Below are 7,564 nucleotides of genomic sequence, written 5' to 3'. Positions count from 1 at the left end.
CTATTATGCAATTCATGTAGGGAACTTGTGGGGAATGCTTTGGGTTGTCGTATGCAATCATCCAATTCATTAACTTAAGGAAAACTTGACGGTTAATTTAAGCGGACCTAATTAACCCGGGGTGATGAGTTTCATAATTTATTGAAATGCAATTGGAAATCTTTTTATTATGCAAGTGTAACATGTGTGGAGAAGAACCCCTTAGCTAGCCATACCATCCATTCTTTTCCGTCAATTTCATATTTACAATTTGTTTTCTTTACAATCTATCCATTTTAGTTTAAATTCGTCCAAAATCAATCCCCCCATATTTCGTTTAAAGTCTTAGTCTTAATCTTTCTTATTTTTAATTTTGAATTCTTCGAGTTTAGTATAGCATTTTAGTTTGTGTTTTTAAAAGCATTTTGAGTCTTTTGATTTGTTTTAGTGTTTTAAAGTTTAGTTTTACATTCTTTGAGTCTAGTTTAGTGTTTTATATTATGTTTTTACGTTTTTAAGTCAAATCCAAGTGATTAACAATCCCTCCTAATCCCCGGTCCAGAACGATCCCTACTTATACTTATACTACAATTGTCAAAAAGAGGGTTTAATTTGTGTGCGTATAAATCACGCATCATGAGTGGTTTACCTTTGCAGGGAGTAAGTGAAGCAAATTTGAGGATGAGAGTGTTTCCTTACACCTTGAAAGATAGGGCCAAGAGTTGGTTGATGACTCTAACACCAGGTTCCCTCACTACATGGGATGCCGTGGCTAAGAAGTTCTTGGAGAAGTTCTTCTCCACTCAAAAGACAGCCACATTAAGGGGACAAATCTTCAACTTCAAACAAGATGATGGTGAACCTTTCAATGAGTGTTGGGAGCGTTTTAAAGGCCTCTTGATACAATGTCCACACCATGGGTTACCTTTTCATTTACAAATGCAAATTTTCTATGATGGACTAACCCAAAATTGTCAATCAACTGTTGATAATGCAGCAGGTGGAGCATTGAAGAAAAAGAATGCTCAAGAGTCATATAACATTTATGAGATGTTGGGGTCTAATGCTCAACACAAAGATTTAAGGGGTGTCACTCAAGGAGACAATGAGAAATCAATTGAGGAACCAAGCCATGCCACTTCCTCATTTGAAGCACCAAATCTTCACAAGGCCGAGAAACCATACACTCCACCAATACCATTCCCTGGAAGACTTGCCAAGAGCAAGCAGGATAAGTCATTTAAGGAAATTTTTGATATACTAAGCAAAGTGAATGTTAACTTACCTTTGCTTGATGTCATTAGGAACATGCCGACATATGGGAAGTTCTTCAAGGAGTTAAACAGCTACAAAAGGAAGTATGGACCACATGAGAAGGTAGTAGTGTCTGAGAATGTGAGTGCAGTTTTGCAAAGAAAACTTCCACCAAAGCTCAAGGATCCAGGAAGTTTCTCTATCAACATCACCATAGGGGACAAGAAAGTAGAGAAAGCGATGCTTGATTTGGGTGCTAGCATCAACTTAATGCCTTATTCAGTGTACCTTCAACTAGGTTTGGGAGATTTGAAAGCCACCACCATTTCATTACAACTTGCAGACAGATCAGTTAAATATCCAAGAGGTATAGTAGAAGATATTCTAGTTCAAGTTGATAAACTAATCTTGCCTGCAGATTTTGTAGTGTTGGACATGGAAGAAGCTCCTATACATGATCGTGAGTTGCCAATATTGCTTGGGAGACCCTTTATGGCCACAGCCAAGACCATCATTGATGTGCAAAATGGACTCCTCACTATGACAGTGTTAGGAGAGACAGTTCAATTCAAAGTGTTTGAATCTCTTGCTCATCCTTCTTCATCTCTTGATTGTTATGCCATTGATGTGCTTGATTCACTTGTATTCTCTAAGTTCTTGCAGGCACAATCGAATGAACCCTTACAAACTGTTTTGAGTCAATCTCAAGATGAGTTTGATGAAGAAGATGCACTCATGGAAGAAGTAGCTGCCTTGGAAGCATTGGCATTGTATCCTTTGAATGTTTCACCTCGTTTTGAGCCTTTAGAATCATCAATATCACATCTAACTCCTTCCACTGTTAAGGCACCAAAACTTGAACTTAAGCCACTTCCACCACATCTAAAATATGCATATCTAGCTGATTTTGAAACTCTTCCAGTTATCATAGCTTCTGATCTCACCCCAATTGAAGAAGATAAACTAATTAGGGTGTTAAAAGAGTTTAAATCAGCTTTTGGTTGGTCTATTGCAGATATCAAGGGAATAAGCCCTACCATGTGCATGCATAGGATCCTTTTGGAGGAAGGAGCAAAAACAAGCCGTGAGCCACAAAGAAGGCTCAATCCACACATGAAGGAAGTTGTTAGGAATGAGGTGTTGAAATTGTTAGATGTGGGGATCATATATCCCATTTCTGATAGCAAATGGGTGAGTGCTATTCAGGTGGTGCCTAAGAAGGTGGGAATCACTGTGATGAGGAATGAAAACAATGAGCTTGTGGCCACAAAGCCCACGACCAGTTGGCGTGTTTGCACCGATTACAGGAAGTTGAATTCTAGCACTAGAAAAGATTACTTTCCTATGCCTTTCATAGATCAAATGCTTGAGAGATTGGCAGGTTACTCACATTATTGTTTTCTGGATGGTTACTCAGGTTACAATCAAATTGCAATCGCTCCGGAGGATCAAGAGAAAACAACCTTTACTTGCCCCTTTGGCACATTTGCATACCGGAGAATGCCTTTTGGACTTTGCAATGCTCCGGCAACATTCCAAAGATGCATGTTGGCCATCTTCTCTGACATGGTAGAAAGGTTCATTGAGGTATTTATGGATGACTTCTCAGTGTTTGGTTCCTCTTTTGATGAATGTCTTAACCATCTATCGTTAGTACTTCAAAGATGTCAGGAAACAAATTTGGTCCTCAATTGGGAGAAGTGCCAATTTATGGTGAAACAAGGAATTGTGTTAGGGCATGTAATCTCTAGCAAAGGAATGGAGGTGGACAAAGCTAAAATTGACGTCATCACCAATATGGTAGCCCCCACCACTGTGAAGGGAGTAAGAAGTTTTTTGGGCCATGCGGGTTTTTATCGTCGTTTCATTAAGAACTTTTCAATGATCACTCGTCCATTATGCAATCTGTTAGCTAAAGATGTTGCATTTCATTTTAATAAGGCTTGTATGGATGCATTCAATACTTTGAAAAATGAACTAACCTCGGCTCCTATTATTATGGCACCAGATTGGTCTTTGCCTTTTGAATTGATGTGTGATGCCTCTGACTATGCTATTGGTGCAGTTTTAGGGCAAAGGGTGAACAAGCTTCCACATGTGATCTACTATGCAAGCCGGACTCTGCATGATGCTCAACTTAACTATTCCACAACTGAAAGGGAGTTGCTTGCTGTTGTTTTTGCCTTAGAAAAGTTTAGGTCATATTTTGTGGGATCTAAAGTTATTGTGTTTTCTGATCATGCAGCCATTAGGTATTTGATGACAAAGAAGGATGCTAAACCACGCTTGATTAGATGGATACTCTTGCTACAAGAGTTTGACTTGGAAATTCGAGATAAGAAGGGCAGTGATAATGTTGTGGCTGACCATTTGTCCAGGCTTAATGAAAACCATGGAGTTGGACAACCTTTGCCCCTAAATGAATCATTTCCAGATAAGCAACTTTTTGTTGTTCAAGAAAAAGAACCATGGTATGCGGACTTTGTGAATTATCTTGCTTGTGATATAATGAGAAATGACCTTTCTTTTTAGGAAAGAAAGAAGTTCCTTGCCATGGTAAAGCACTACGTTTGGGACGAACCATATTTGTTTAAATATTGCCCTGATCAAATCATTAGGAGATGTGTCCCAGAGAGTGAGCAACAAAGCATCCTAACATTTAGCCACACATTGGCATGTGGAGGCCATTTTGGTGCCAAAAAGACATCTCTAAAGGTTTTACAATCTGGTTTCTTTTGGCCTACTTTATTCAAAGATGCTTTTGATTTTTGCTCTAAATGTGATAGGTGCCAGAAAATGGGGAACATTAGCCGAAGAAATGAGATGCCATTGAACAACATTTTGGTGATGGAACTCTTTGATGTTTGGGGAATTGACTTCATGGGACCATTTCCATCCTCTTTTGGCTACTTATACATATTAGTGGCAGTGGATTACGTATCCAAATGGGTTGAAGCCATTGCTACAAGAACTAATGATCATAAGGTTGTGTTGAGTTTTATTAAAGATGTGATTTTTTGTAGGTTTGGAACCCCAAGAGCTATTATTAGTGATGGTGGCAGCCATTTCTGCAACAAACCTTTTGAATCCTTGATGAAGAAGTACAACATCAACCACAAAGTGGCAACCCCGTACCATCCTCAGACCTCAGGACAAGTGGAGATTAGCAATAGGGAGATCAAGAATATTTTGATGAAGACTGTGAGCCCTACAAGGAAAGACTGGTCACTAAGGTTAAATGATGCACTATGGGCATATAGAACAGCATACAAGACCCCCATTGGCATGAGTCCTTATCGCCTTGTGTTTGGGAAAGCTTGTCATTTGCCAATGGAGCTTGAACACCGTGCATATTGGGCCATCAAGAAGTTCAACTTTGATTACAAGGATGCTGGAGTAGCAAGGAAGCTCCAACTGAATGAGTTGGAAGAGCTTAGAAATGAGGCATATGAGAATGCCAAAATCTACAAGGAACGGACTAAGCTCTATCATGACAAGGCCATCCTAAGGAAGGAGTTTCACCAAGGTATGAAAGTACTTTTGTTTGACTCACGTTTGAGACTTTTTCCAGGAAAATTGAAGTCTAGGTGGGTGGGACCATTCAAAGTCTTGCAAACATTTCCCCATGGAGCTGTGGAGATAGAGAACATGAAGAATGGCACTTCTTTTAAAGTCAATGGGCAGCGATTGAAACCATACTTGGATAAAGTGGATGAAGAGCAAGTGTATCAAGTCGTGGATGTTCTTGAGTTTACAACACCATGAACAAACTACCATGTCTTGCCTAGACATTAAATAAAGCGCTTGCTAGGAGGCAACCTAGTGTGGTTTGTGTTCTTTCTTTATGTTGTGTTTATTTTGTTACCATTCCATTTTCTTTGCCTACTTACATTGCATACAATTTTAAACATCGAGGACAATGTTTAGATTAGGTTTGGGGGTGGTTTGGAAGTTTTGTTTTGTGTTTGTGCCCATTTGAGGTGTTAGTTTTGGTTAAAAGTGTTTTTGCATGCTAATACGAATGTATATGAGGACTATGTTTGAAAACAAACGATTGGGTTGCTATGGAAAAGAGTTGCATCTTGTTGTCATTTATAAAGCTATAACTCTTGAAATTATGATGATAGAGGTACCATACTCAAATTCTGGAAGAAGAATAGTGGAGACTACCCTAGTGAGTTATTTTGAGCCTATTTGCTTCTTTGAGAGGGTTTAAAGTGTTTCTACTCTTATCTCTTTCTTTCAATTTCACTTTAAATGATCTCATTACGTCTATTTTGATTGGATACTAAGAATTACTCTCTTTGCAGATACCATGTGTTTAGTATCATTCGTGAATGAACTCAATGAGATGATGTTAGGCTATGCATGTTTAACTACTAAAAGGCTTAAATCCTACCCATTTGTGTGTTCCATTCACCCTCGTTGCAGCCAAACACTTTAGCCCAAGTCTTTCATCACCCACACCATACTCTACCCATTCTAGCCCATTACAAGCCATACCTTATGATTTGGGGAATACCAAGGTGATGAAGACTAAAGGTAAATTGAGCTTAGAACAAGATTGTGGCATGTACCGAGGGCGCCTATGTTGAAGATGCTTCTAAAAAAAAAAAGGGGTTATAAAAAAAAAAAAAAAAAAGAAGAAAATTAAAATGGATACGAGTTCCAAATCTCCTCATTATAAGACATAGGGCCTGGATGCCAAAAACAAAGAAGAAAGAAAACAAATGCAAGTGAAGAGCATTATCCTCAAGAACACTTTGGTATACCCCAAGCTCTAGTATTTCATATCACTTCTCTTGTAACCTATAACCTAAGCCTTACATTACAATCTTGAGAAAGACCTAGCTGATCATTGAGGATGTATTCATGGGTGATGGTAAGTGTGTGTGTTATCTATATTCTTAGCATTTGATTCATTTCATGAGATCTACTCAGAAACTGTGCTTCCATTTCAGATTTCATATGTGAGAATTTTGATTTCCTTTACATAATTTCACTCATATATGTTGTTGAGAGACTAAACCTTAAGATCTGAGTGAAAACTTGAGTGGAAGCTGTGAGGAGTAGAGTTGAGGCGAATTCTGTCTTAAGCATTTGGGTATGGTGACTTTGAAGTCGTAAGACATGGAGAAATATCTTTATACGTTACAATTGATACGATTCTTTGAAGTGGCAATCTTTTGAGTTGAATGAATGACAAAATCTTCATTGGTTCTTATTAGTTTGTTTAAAGCATGTTTTAACCAAGTTGTTTGCAGATTTTGTAAATGTTTGTGGGTGTCATCACTGTAAACCCTCAGGAGACACAACTCCTCCAACTAGGGACACCTAGGGGTTCAAAGGCTTGTTGCACATGCTCAGTGCAATCGTTTAGCCAGCGAAAGTGGTTTAGTTAGATGTTTGTATTTTGTGTGTTTTAGTTTTAAGTTTGCTCGAGGACTAGCAAAAACCAGGTTTGGGGGTATTTGATAAGTCATATTTTGCATGCATCTATATCTCCCTTATTTGGCGTCTTTGTGATGTTTTGGATTAAACTAGTTGCGTTTTACATTGTTTTGTGTTAGTGTGCAGCCAAGTGTGTACTAAGATCAAAGGGAAAGCAAATGAAGTAAAAACATTCCAGAAATGATGTGAAGTGTTAAATGGTGCAATTCGGCCATATTGAGTGATTCTAATCAAAGCAAGCATTGAAATCAGATTATGTGGTTTCAACATCAAAACATGCATTCACATGCATGTCACAACCTTGGCCGTGTGTTCCCATATCATCCCATCATTTGATGCAATTCTAGCACCAAATCAGATTCCTCACAATCCCATTTCCATCACTTAATTCATTTCAGCCATTTTGACACCAACAAACACAAACATCCATTCCGTGCACTCCATTACATTTCTACACATCACCTTTGCATTCCCATCTCTTTCATGTCCAATCCGTGCACTTCCATACCCAATTCCAGATTATTCTAACAGTTTCAGATTGTCCACTCCCTTGTGGCAGACTTTGCACATGTATCTTGGATTAAATATCCATATACCTGCAGATTATGTCCATTCCTTGCATCCTTTATTCCAGAAATTCACTCATCCCTTTACCCATGCCGTGTGCCCATTTCACATTTCCAGAATTTGTACAAACAATTCACTTTTGGCAGATTCCACTCATGCTTGCAGACATTCCACATGTGTTTTGGATTAAATAAACCACACTTGCAGATCATGTCCATGCTTTGCAGGTATCACACTCGGAAAAGACTCCCCTTGGTTTTGTTGAATGCCACTTATTTTCTTCCTCAAGAGAATCACTCTTGAAGTTGGGAAG

At 38.6% G+C, this 7,564-nt stretch overlaps 1 non-coding gene across 1 annotated transcript; it reads right to left on the bottom strand.

The window, feature by feature from the left end:
- Positions 1–791: 791 nt before the first annotated feature.
- On the bottom strand, positions 792–902 carry LOC137735800 (small nucleolar RNA R71). Its single transcript, XR_011068706.1, has one exon. It is a non-coding gene; the product is annotated as a small nucleolar RNA R71 (small nucleolar RNA).
- Positions 903–7,564: the final 6,662 nt, after the last annotated feature.

The sequence above is a fragment of the Pyrus communis genome, chromosome 5 (genome assembly GCF_963583255.1).
Source record: "Pyrus communis chromosome 5, drPyrComm1.1, whole genome shotgun sequence".
NCBI classification, from domain to species: domain Eukaryota; kingdom Viridiplantae; phylum Streptophyta; class Magnoliopsida; order Rosales; family Rosaceae; genus Pyrus; species Pyrus communis.
Note: the sequence above shows the minus strand (reverse complement) of the source record. Positions and strands in the feature narration are given on the sequence as shown.